The following is a 13,289-nucleotide window of genomic DNA, read 5'->3' as shown; positions in this document are numbered from 1 at the left end:
CCATTCCGGACAGAATAGGGCATTTGGTGTCAGTTACATTTTGGTGTAGCAGGCATCTTTTCATCTGCAATGTTTTTGAGCAATAAAAGAGTGTTTGGGCATTTTAGGGCAAAATGAGGTTTTTAACCCTTAGGGGACTAAGCCCTTTTTGGTCCGTTTTCTCTATTTTTACATTTCGGCTTGTAAACCATATGTAATGAGGATGGACCACCATGTATTTGGTATCAATGGATTCAGAAGACCCTAAGCTACCATAAGCATGCATGCATTATGTCTATAAAGGAAGTATGAGTGAAAAATTGTACAATAAACTAGAGAATTTCAAAGACGAAAATGAGATTTTTGTCATTTATTACTGAAAATCCTACCTCACACAACAATAGTTAAAAGTTTTTGACCCAAAAAAATATTTTTCAAACTCTTTGCTTGACAGAAATGGGTTAATGTTCAATCAAATGTGTAAAGATCAATTAAATAATTAACTTTATTTACAAACAGTCCTAGGCGTTTTTTTTATTTTTGGGACTAAGTCCTTTTTGGTCTGTTTTCTCTATTTTTATATTTGGGCTTATAAATCATATGTAAAGGAGATGAAACACCCTGTGTTTGGTATCTATGGATTCAGAAGACCCTAAGCTACCATAAGCATGCATGCAATATGTTTACATAAAGGAAGTATGAGTGAAAAATTTTACAATGAACTAGAGCAGTGGTTCCCAACCTTTTTCAACTCGCGGCCCACACAACCAAACACATATGTTTGCGCGGCCCACTTCAAAAAAATTAACTGACCCCGCTATTGTTGGGTGAATAACTTAGTACTCAGAAGCTAGATTTTAAACTACATTTATTGAATTAACTAGGGCTGTGCGATATGGACAAAAAAAAAAAAAAACTATCGCGATTTTTTGGATCAATTTTGCAATTGTGCTTTTACAGTCATAAATGCATTCAGGATTAATTTGAAACATATTTCCAAAAGAAAACCAATCAGAGCTTTATCAAAAAGTTGTAACATCTCTAGAACAGACATAAGTCAAAATTATCACTATAGTGAAGATGTAAAAAAATGTATAGACTTGTGGCAAAAAAAAAAAAAAAAAAAAAAAATCCTGTATACAGGGACTTTTTTTTCTTTTTTGCCATGCATTCTTCATAGAGCTCATTAATTGTAGCGGTGCCTCAGGTGTTTGCAGTGTGTATACAGTATGTGTATGCGGTCAGCAGTGAGAGCGCATAAATATAATGCGAAAGCACATTAAAATAATGCACGAGTGCGAATCTCTCAGATACACGCTGCTTTGCGAGGAGAGAGTGTGCACACTTAAAACGTGTCTCCTCTCACTTAAACTGCATCCTGTTCACTAACAAATTCACTCTATGCTCATGTGTTAGACATGAATTATTTTCGCACGTTTTTATTTCTAGCCTTTTACCGCAGTGAGAACGCTCTGATCCGTCAACATTGGCTCAGAAAAAAAAGCGCATCACAGACAGTGTGTGAACCTGGAGTTAGGCATATGCGCACGATCAAATCGTGATTTTAGGACGTTTTCTTTTAATCGCACAGCCCTAGAATGGACTGGAAATGAACAGAAAATAATTGGCGGCCCACCTGCAATACCACCGCGGCCCACTAGGGGGCCGCGCACCACAGGTTGAAAACCACTGAACTAGAGAATTTCAAAAACGAAAATAAGATTTTTGTCATTTATTACTGAAAAACACACAATATAGAACAGTTTTTGAACAAAGAAAATATATTTTTTCAAACTCTTTGCTTGACAGAAATGTGTTATTGTTTAATCAAATGTGTAAAGAACAATTAAATAATTAACTTTTTTAAAAAAACAGTCCTAGGCATGCCAATGAGCAAAGAAAGGCCTTTCCAGTAATTGTTCCAGAGCTTGTTCTGCCGTAAATCTTTTACTGCTTGCCATTTTGATAAAACAATTCTGTAATAATGCTGTATCTCTCTCGAATTTATCTCTTTGTGCTCGCTAACACTCCGATAGCTTTCTGCTTTCTCCACGTGATGCGGATTCTCCGATCGCTCGAATTTAGCTCTTTGTGCTCGCTAATACTCCGATCGCTCTCTGTAACACTCCGATCGCGTTCTGATTTCTCCACCATGATGCTGATTCTCTGAACGCTTATTGATTACATGTCTTTTACTTTAGTCCAGCCAGCTTTTACAAGGCTACAGCAGAGCTACAGAGTCCTCTGAATCGCTAGAAGACATAACCTTCCTCTGATTGGGTTAGAAAAAGACTCCTCCCAGCGGCAATTTTTCCATTGGCTGTTGCGTGTTGAATCTGCCTAGCACAATATTTTTCATTGGCCTGTTTACGCAGTGGTATTGCGCAATAAGGGAAGTGTTTAATATACAAACTGGACACCGCTGTTTTCAGCGGAATCTGAGGAAGACGGCAAAAAAACCCGCATCTCTCTAGCATTAATAGTTTTTGAGATAACTACACATTTGTAAAAGTATGCCATTTTGGGCGGTACCGCCTAATCCGTCCCCAGAGGGTTAAGGTCAGCTAAATTTTGGGTGTCAAACAAAGTTATTTTTGGGTGGTAGTAAAAAGGTTTTGAGGAATTTGGGGTCAGCTATATTTTAGGTGTTAGGCATGTTTCTAACCAGTAGTGTTATTGGGTGTTCAAGGAGGTGTTTGGGATCGTTTTTGGATTATATAGGGCTGTTTGGTGTAAGCAGCATTTTGGGGCAGAATGGGACGTTTAGGGTCAGCCGCATTGTGGGTGTCACAGGCTCCTTCCAAGTCATCAGCATTTTGGGGTGTAACTATTATTTCAGAGTCCACATAATCTATAATTTCATAAACCAAGTTCCCATCCAGTATTTGCACTGTTCTGTTATTGGCAGAGTGGAAACGCATGAAAAAGCCGATTTTGCTTCCCTCAACCGGATGTGCATAGTGACGTCATTTTTAAACTGAACTGCTGTGTTGATAACCCTTTTGATGCACTAAACCACAAACAAACTTGATGCAAATTTGGCTATAAGTGTCTTCCATGTCAGCTGCAGTTTTGGGCTTCAGGCACTAGACTGTGGTTTTAAAACAGCCATTGTGTCACTGTTCAGTGAACCTAAAATAGTTCGTTTTTTATTAACATCCTCTTCAGTACTAGTTTAATTTATTTGTGTTATAAATACTCTGGTGGGTTGTTACTTTATAAGATTCCATAGAATTTGTTATGATTCTTGGGACTGCTGGGACTTCATCTATGAACGCCTAGTTATCATATGGAGAAAATACGCATTAACCAAGCAGTTGCTGAAAGCTTTACAATTGCTGGTTTAAAAAGTTATAAAAACTCTTTTGTGTGGAAGTGAAAAGTAGTTGGTTGCTAGTGGGCGTTCTCAATACTGGTTCCCTTGACAGTGAATCAGGTTTCTTGCCGCTAAGTACAAACATTATGGAGGCAAAAGACTAAATATAATCGAAATCTAAATGAAATCCGTACAAAAAAAAGAAAAAAAAGAATGAGAAACAGAGCCTTCTTTCTTCCATTGCGTATGTTTATCTTTGGCTGAGAGGAGAATGATCACATGAGCTCTACTGTCTTCTTTCCTATTGGCTTTCGCTCCCGAAAGTCACTCTTCATTTGCATAAAGTTGTTGCGTCACTGTACAAACTAGGGCTGCACGATATTGGGAAAAAATGACATTGCGATATTGTATTTTTCTGTGATTTATATATTGCAATATGAAATCAAATTTTTTCTTAAAAACAAAAATAGGGTGAGCACACTTAGGTTCTCATTTTAAATGATTTAAACATCGACACCATTGTGTCAATTGATTAATATGCACTAGGGCGAGTTGTGACTATCGTGGATTCGTACATCACGATATCGATGCTTAAACGACACATCGTGCAGCCCTAGTACAAACCCCATCCGATCGCCGACGGTTGCTGTCAAATGTGTCACTGGAAATCGCCAGCTCTCCATTAAAATGAATGGGATTGCGTCGCTTCGTTGTTGCGTGTAGTGTGAACGGGGCTTTAGGAGTGTAATGTAATTTTTTGGATTTATAAAAGCCTTAAGGGTGAGAATGTGTGTCAGGAGGAACATAAATGCTCCATCTATATAGGCCTAAATACTTGGTGTTGAAGGACTGTTGTGTGCATTGGATTTTTTGCCATATCTATTGCATAGTTCATACTTGGATAAGTCTCTAATTGGATCTGTGCATCTTTGGCTGATAGTCCTTTGGTTACTTTGCATTGTTTTATGAAAAATAGCTTTAAATGTTACTGCTGTTTCAATAAATAGAAAAACTTAAAAACTGCAGGCAATGTTTTATCTGACTTTATCTTTACTATTTGTTGCACATCCCCACAGTATAAAACAATGCTATTACTAGTCATAACTTGTTTCTATCTTAAGTTAAAAATTAAAATCTGTTTTTGAACTCTTTTTGAAAGAAGTCTTTAATTATTGATAAAAAAAATCAGTAATAAGTTATTGTTAGTTCAATTTAAAATAACTTTCTTCTTTTTTAATTTATTTTAAAATATATAATATATTCTATATTAAAAGCTGAATGTTTGTTCCAGACTTTAGTGTCACATGATCCATCAGAAATGAAATATATCCTACTGATTTGCTGCTCAAACATTTCTTATCAATGTTGAAAACAGTTGTGCTGCTTACTTTTTATGGAAACTGTAATTTTTTTCTTTGATACTGAAATTTATTGATGATTAATTGAATGTGATTGTGTGAACTATGGCTCTGTGTAAGTAAATGCTGCTCCATCTGAATGCATGTGAAAACACTTTAATAGCATGTTTTTACTCACTTCATAACGTCAGTTGAGTGTTTGAAATCCTGTGAGTTGATGTGGCTTCTTACACAGAATAAGGCATGCAACATTTCATAATATTCTAAGCAGTGATAAAGGCCATGTGAGTTAGCATTGTATTATTATATAGTTTAATTGTACTGAAAATTCTAATAAGACAAATGGGGTGTGCCATATCATACCATCTGCAATAATACCAGTATCCATTTTTACATGCTAAAAAAGTGTCATATGCATGCAATGACATATGGTGGATATACGTTGCCTGGCGTGCACAATAACAACACCACATACCCAATAGGTGTGTTCGACTTAAAGCAGTGCTGCGCAGACTGATCGTTGTATGACAACAAAGTATCGCGAGAGGGGTTCTAGTATCTTTAGTAAAGCGGTGTGGAGAGAGGGGATGGGGCCTGTGATTTCAACTGCTTGCGTGAGGCCAGTGTAAAAAAGACAACCTGTGCAATATCATTAAAGCCTTATCAATTTAAACATTCAAAACAGTTTAAAGTATTCAAACAGAAGATAAGGAAAAACTCAACTGAGAGTATGAGTGCTCAGTGCTGAGTTCGGTGCGCACACGGAGAGCACACAAAAAGACCAAACCAAGCTCTTCTTCGTTTCCTCCTGTGCCTGAGCGAACTAATACACCTCGCCAATTTAAACATAATCGATCTATGAGTATGGCATAATCTATGGTGTCAAAGGCTGCACTAAGATTAAGTAAATTAGGTAGTCTGTCATCAATGACAGTAGCTCATTGGAAAAGGATTGAAAATGTCCTTCATTTTGTTTCCACTAATAAATGCTGCAATGACCAATAAAATGTTCCATGTTTTTTTTTTCTATATCATCATAAATATTGTTCGCAGATATTCTTGAAAAATCGTAATATAATTTTGAGGCTATATTGCCCACCCCTAAAGACAAACTCAGATAAACCATATTTTGTCATAGTCCTCCTGTTTGTTATTCACTTTGAATCAATGAAAGCCATTAAATCTTCTGTTTATTCCCCAATCGCTATAGGGATTTCTTTCGTGGCGCGTAGTTAGAGTTTCTGCACGAGGGCGCCATCTGACCTTTCGGATAGAAATTTACTACTGATTACAGAACTGTGCTTCACTGAAAGATATGCATAACAGTCGCATCTTCTGCCTAATCGTGGTTTTAGTTTCATTGCTATTTATCGTACAGGCCTAGACTGAATTTATTAGGGGTGCTCCGATCACGATCGGCTGATCGTTTGTTGTACCGTCATGTTTATGTCTCATCTTTTCTTGACTTTATCAGCAATTTAACCCATCTTGTAGATGACGTGGGAACTAAGGTTAACTTAAAGTTTGAACTAAATGTCTTTTCCAACTTGAAATACAGTCACAAAAAAATTTTCATTACACAGAATCTATACCAATATCATGGACCATTAGCATCACTTGGCCACTTAGTGTAGGAGTATAGTTTGGGCTCCTCCCCAATGCATCCTGTAAATGTTCTCAGACACTCTTAAAAATAAAGTTGGTTCACGATGCCATAGAAAGAACCTTTTTGGTCCAAATGGTTTCATTAAGAACCTTTAACATCTGAATGATCTTTTTATTTCACAAAAGGTTATTTTTGGTGAAAGAAGGTTCTTCAGATTAAAAAAAGTTGAGGAAGGGTTGGTTCTTTAAAGTACCTTAATTGGTTCTTTGTGGAACTAAAAATGGTTCTGTGAAGAACCTTTAAAGCAACTTTATTATGTCTTTCACACTTCAGTCTGTTTTTTTTTTCTAAGTATAAAACAATTTTATAGGAGGATTGAATCATGTAGACAACATGAGTAACAAAGCGCAAAGCTTTTTGCGATTTAATGGACGCCAAGTGCACTTCAAATAATATGAAGTTCACACATTAACAGAACACCACATAGACTAAGATCTTGTTTAGAAGAAGCCATATTAGTAGTGCTGCAATGACGCGTCGACGTCATCGATTACGTCAACTACAAAAATACCTCAATGTGCTTGAAATGTGTCGACGCGTCACACTGTTTACATCTCACGTAATGGCATACTGGGAATGGAGAAAGTTGCATTCTATCACAAAAACGGAGACCACGGTTATCAAAAGTATGGGAATACTTTAAACAGAGGCCAAATAAAATGCCCATTTGTTCCCTTTGCAAAACCGATATGGTGTATCACGGCAGCACAACTGCGATGCATGAGCACCTCAGAGGAAAACATCCTGGAGCTCTCCAGTGTTACGGTTTAACTGGTTACCGTATGATCTGGTGACCAGGTCTCTGCTGCAGATGTAATGGAACGACTGCAGCAGATTCGGCGATTCTAAAAGCACAAACTGATGTCATATTTAGTGTCTAAATATAGTTGAGATGTTTTTAACTCGATGTGGAGTGGACGTGCCTGTTTTCGCTTGCGTGTCGCGACCGTGTCGCTTCCTTAATGAGCGCACATACCGCGCCTACATTGGAAATAATGAACTTGAGCGTGCAAAAGACGCGTTATGTGAACTGCACCTTAAAAGACAGCTTGCCGCGAGACAACAGTCACAAACCACCAAGCTACCCCGAATCAGCTCCAGATCTCTGGAAACCATGCTAAACCATAGCAGAACCCTGACTACATTTTATGGTTTGTGATGCTAAAGAACATTTCATGACGTCTCAGACAACTGTAAATTTGTGAATACTATGGTTTAATTATAAATGCTATCGTAAACTCATATTTACCATAGTAAAATAATTTTCTTAGCCTCTTTATTTTTGTATACTGTAAAAACTTCAACCACATTGGTTGAAAATGAATAAAGGTTGAAATATTATATTAGAAGTTATATTTTTTTGCAAAGTTATCCAAAGGATTAATTAGCTAATAAAAAAAGAAAATTAGATTATTAACTGTAATAAAAATAATCATTAGAGTAGTTGACTAATCGAAAAAATAATCGTTAGATTAGTCGACAGAAAAAATAATAGTTAGTTGCAGCTCTACATATTAGTAATGATTATAAATGAGAATTGTTAATGATATTGCAAAATCCACACAACTGACAGCTTTACCTGTTATAGTTGGTTCAAGTTGTGCAAGAAATAGACGCTGCTTTTCTGCACTTTCACTTTGCACATCTCCGTCATATTGTTCTCTCTTGCGCTGTACAATTGTGTTTCGTTTAGCAGTACAAGTAATAACATGTAAATATATATATATATATATATATATAGTTGCCAGTGGCGACCTCAGCAAAAACTTCACTCCCAGATTAATATTTTTAGTCACAGTCTGGAGCCCAGTGTAGTGTTTATCACAATTATCGGTGTCCTAGTCATTGGTTCATGCTTGATGCTATTAGATTGTCTTGGAGCTTTTATTACATTGCATTGTAAATATAATATTATTATTGTATTATGTTTTGAAAGGCATTGGTCATAATGGAATAGAAAGGGTCTGTGTTAAGTGTGGTTGAATTTGTTCAAACATGTCATGTTAAAATGGGTGATATGCATTTGAAGTCTTTATTGGCAAAAATGGCATTTTTGCTTGTGTGTTGGTTTTGTAGATAACAGAACTCATGAAATTCATGAAATTATGTTCTTGAACATAATAAGCGGTTCAAAGTGTAAAATTACTCCTTTTTATATTCTATTTAAAGTTTTTAATTTTACACTATTTACACTATAAACTGAATCAATCAGGTGACACTGTCACTCTAGGAAACTTGAAAATGTAAATTTGTATGATTAGTGACACTTGAAACTGACAGTCTAATTACTGACTGTTTTTTTTCTGATGACAATGTGTAGTTAAATATATAAAAATATGGTGGAAAAAAAGTATTTATTATCTAAAGTGCTTTGATGTCAGATTGCTTTTTGAATGAAAAGGAGGATGGGTCAGTGATAGGGGTACAGCGATCCATTATTCAGTATCTGTATCGACTCCGATATTTCCATTTTATGCTGGATCGGGTATCGGTCAGATGAGACCGATCCAAGTCCGATATTTTGCGTTAGTGCTGGGCGGTTTGACAAAAAATGTATTTAAACCTTTTTTTTTTTTTTTTTTTTTATTATGCCGGTTTTCCAGTTTATTACTTTTTTTTTCATGCATAATCAGGTGTACAATGTAGTTTCTGCTGGTTGATATTCCAAGACTTGCTGGAGCAAATTGGTGCTGGAGCAAATTGCTTGTGTTACCGCCTTTGGCGACATTTTACGTTCGTTAACTTGAGACATAACACAAGACACTCTTTTTCGCCACCTGCTGTGGCGTATTTGTGTAATATGAAGAAATGGTCACTGAACAAATCCGTGAACGAATACGAACGAATCATTTTGGTGAACGAACTGAAAACTGACCTGCGGGTTATGAGACGACCCCCTAGGGCTGGACGATTAATCAAAGTTATCGAAACCGAAATTTAGAACCTCTAACCGACGTAATTTTCCCATGTCGGTTATTTCGATTATTTCCTGTTCATACTTCCCCCTTAAAAGCATGTGTAGCCAACATGATTCTGCCAGTCAGTGGCATAAAAGCAAAACACGGAGGTGAACGCCGGTTCAACACCTAGTGATGGCATGCGAGCGGTGAGCCTTGAGTCTTCACTAAACCATGTCAGTTGTATTTGTTTTATAGTTTGGACGTTCAAGCGATTAGACGATCGGATGTGGATGTGCAGAAAACCGGATGTGGTCCACGTGATTTTTTTGTTTTGTTTGTTTTTGGTAATTTCTAGGAGGCCAGAATGTGCATCCATCAACAGAAACATTTATTAGCTGAACCCTGTTTGTTTCACATGTTATTTATAGCAAACCATATTACAAATGCTTAATAAGGTTTAAGTTGAACCGCTGTCCCAACGCTTGCCGAACCGTGTGTGGTGAACCGAACGGTTTGATTTTTTTTTTTTTTTTTTTTTTCAGTGAACCGTAACATCCCTATTTAGTATTGTGTGTAACACACAAAAAAAGTGACGGTCAGTTCAACACACATTAAGGTTTCGAATTTCTACAATGAAAAAAAAAAAATAAATGCCTGGTATCGGCCGATACTCAGACTTTTTGGTATTGGATCGGGATCAGTTCTGAAAAAGTGGTGTCGAGCCACCCCTAGTCAGTGACCTCTATCACCAAATCAAAATCCAGTGGGAATGTAAGCAAATAAAGTAAATGTAAGTGTTACTTGTGAGATGCCAGGCATATATTTGTACAGATCAAGGATGTTTCCATCAAGACAAATTGCATACACATTGGATTAAACATTTTTGATCCATCCATTTCAAATGGGAAGCACTAGCACAAACATTTCTTAAATACAGGTTTCAATCTCTTTAGATGGGTTGGTGTGTTGTTGTTGTGAGTGACCTTATTTTTTTAAAGATGTCGTGTTTTTTTTTTACATAATTTATGAAAATATGCCTATAAAATGATTTTTTTGTGCTGTAATAACAAATCGATAAAGTAGTTATTACAATGCAAATATTGCAGTCTTTTTGCTTTGCAACTTGTCAATTATGGTGGGTCAACAATAGCAACTTTTTAACAGTAGTTAAACTGTTTTATAAGCACTTTTATGGGTAAAAAGGTAAGGTAATTTATTTATAAAGCACAATTAAAAACAACAGGTAGTTGACCAATGTGCTGTACAATTTGAAACAAAATTTGAAATAAAAACATTAGTAAACTTTACTGGAATAAACTTGTTGTAATTTCAAATCACTTTCACATGGCCAGCATGCTAAGTCACATGCGATTGTGCTGTTATTTGCTGTTGAAATACTTTTTAGAACATTTTACTGTTATATTCTTTAAACTTGAAATATTTCATAAATGGAATTTAGTTGAATCAATTCCATTGAAGTTAAACTTTTTGTACAAACTAGCAATTTCATTGCTTGTCTTACATATAGGATTTGAAGTTTCAGGTATATGGGTTACTTAAAAAAAAAAAAAAAAAAAAAAAAAAAAAAAAATATATATATATAATTTTGATCAAAAGTTCTCTATTTGAACTTTAACAATATCAGTGGCATTTTATCTTTTGCTGTTTTGCTAAATGGAAATGCCTGCATAAAGACCATAACAGTAAAATGTAAGAAATTACATTTAATTACAATGGCATCTCTAATGGAGGTTTTCTGTTTTGAAGGACAAAAATGATTTTTCATTTGTTATTGTTTATTTCCTAATTTAGAAACTAATTGTTTAGGAACTAACAACTTTTTTTTTTTTAAGATTTATGTGTGCCATTTTTTGCATTTATCATGACAGGACAGATCAGAACTGGCTTGAAGTGAAGTGGGAGAGAGAAAGGGAAGTCGTGGCCTAATGGTTAGAGAGTCGGACTCCCAATCGAAGGGTTGTGAGTTCGAGTCTCGGGCTGGCAGGAATTTTAGGTGGGGGAATTGCATGACTTAGGTACCTTTGAGCAAGGCACTGAACCCCCAACTGCTCCCTGGCGCCACAGCATAAAAATGGCTGCCCACTGCTCCGGGTGTGTGTTCACAGTGTGTGTGTGTGTGTTCACTGCTCTGTGTGTGTGCACTTCGGATGGGTTAAATGCAGTATGGGTCACCATACTTGGCTGAATGTCACATCACTTTATTGAATCAGGCATGCATTTTTACTGCACAAATAAATGCAGCCTTGCTGAGCAAAAGAGACTTTTAAAACATTAGAAAATATTACACTGTCTGAACACTGTGAATGCTTAAAAAAAAGTGTAAATAGAGCTGTTGTAATTATATTATCCTTATTATTGTGATTTTATATTTTATTTTACAGAACAACAGTAAAATAATATTGATTGATTTCTTGCTTTTTCTCAGCTTTTATTTTGATAGAAACCCACAGGAAGACCTCAGTGCTTCAGCAGATTTATAAATGATTCTCATTATGAATTTGCAAAGATGTTTGTTGCATGTATAGCATTGTCACATGCCTTGTAAAAATTAATAAAAATGTTACTAAGCAACTAACGAATAACATTACTTCAGTGCAGATTTTCTTTGCGCTTTGGACTTTGAATCCTGGCGCCACAAGCTCATGCAGCTCTGTTTGAATGCATGCAATTTGTTTATGTATTAGAAAACACAATGTTCTGCAGTATATTTAATTGTTTAAGGGCATTTCGCGATTTTAGTCATCATAGAGTAACCAGCAACAACCACCCCTTTCTCTTCTCATCAAATACATGCGATGTAGTGCTAAACAGTCTCTCGCTGTTGGTGCTTGCTCAGTTCAATTCAAGTTTATTTGTATAGTGCTTTTTACGATACAAATCATTACAAACCAACTTTACAGAAAATTAAGTTTCTACAATATTTAGTAGTCGCTTATAAGTGGTGACTGTCAGTTTATGTGCATATTACAGGAATTTTCAGAAAAGACATAGTCGACGATGAACATTATTTACAGCAATTATTATATGATGCAGTCACACTTGTAGCAATATTTGTTAGTTCTGTATATGATTCAGGGTTAGCGTCATCTGAGGTCCTCTGAGGGGTTGGCATCATGTCTTCTCAGGTGTTCTGGATCCAGAGTGAAGCTTGTGTTAGATGTCATTTGTCTCCATGCCGAAAATGGGAGGGGGTGACTGCAAAGGTGTTAACCAAAAATTCATTCAAAATAAACACTTTGGGATGATGGAACCAGATGTTTAAAAAAATGCTACGTTGTTTCTGGGTTTTAGTACTCATTCCTGTGGCATTTTATTGGTCAGGATTTTGTCTAGTGTGGTCAGCATTCTGCAGGGCTTATGTAACAAGTGAACACAAGATAAGAAAGATGTTCAGAAATGGCAATCTGCTGTCAGATCATGAAAAAGTTCATGTCCTTAGACTGAGGTATGTGTATTTCACTCTCTCAAAGCATGTTTTGCATTTGTAATACAGCAGTTAGGTATAAATGTCTTATAAAATAATCTTTAGACTCTTGAAGTGATCATATTTGGAGGAATCACATTGTCCTTGATCTTTGGAGACGATTGTTGTAATTTTCAGATTTTAAAGAGATTAAAATTCAGAAATCACAATGATCAGGGATGTGATTTTTTTTTCTTCATATAAATAACAAATGGATTTCCATATTTTCTGACCTCTGAGGGACAAATAATGTGAAATTAGGTTGTTGATTACAAATCGCAATTAAGGAATAAAATCACGTTGGTGTTTAAATCGTGTTCACAATCTTTTAACAATCTATTAAATTAAAGTGCTTTGTCATTTTGATGGTGACACCTCTCTTGCAACATATCTAGCTATCACAGATATTACACTAGTTATACAAATGTAGCCAAACGTAGCACCTAGATAGTAAGTAAGGTCCTGGAAGATCAGAAAAAAAGAAAAAAAGGGCATCAAGGGAATCAAAATTTTTATTTGACAACAAGTATCTGATTCTGGAGTCAATTTTCGATTCCCAACATCTACTAACCACTATAAACACTTA

The 13,289-nt window shown here is 35.9% G+C and overlaps 1 protein-coding gene across 3 annotated transcripts in view; it reads left to right on the top strand.

Moving 5' to 3' along the window:
• rprd2a (regulation of nuclear pre-mRNA domain containing 2a) overlaps positions 1 to 13,289 on the top strand; it is a 30,326-nt gene that overhangs the window by 1,175 nt on the left and 15,862 nt on the right. The window lies entirely within an intron of this gene.

This window comes from Carassius auratus, chromosome 19 (assembly GCF_003368295.1).
Source record: "Carassius auratus strain Wakin chromosome 19, ASM336829v1, whole genome shotgun sequence".
NCBI classification, from domain to species: Eukaryota; Metazoa; Chordata; class Actinopteri; order Cypriniformes; family Cyprinidae; genus Carassius; species Carassius auratus.
The sequence above is the reverse complement of the archived record's forward strand: the minus strand, read 5'-3'. Positions and strand labels throughout refer to the sequence as shown.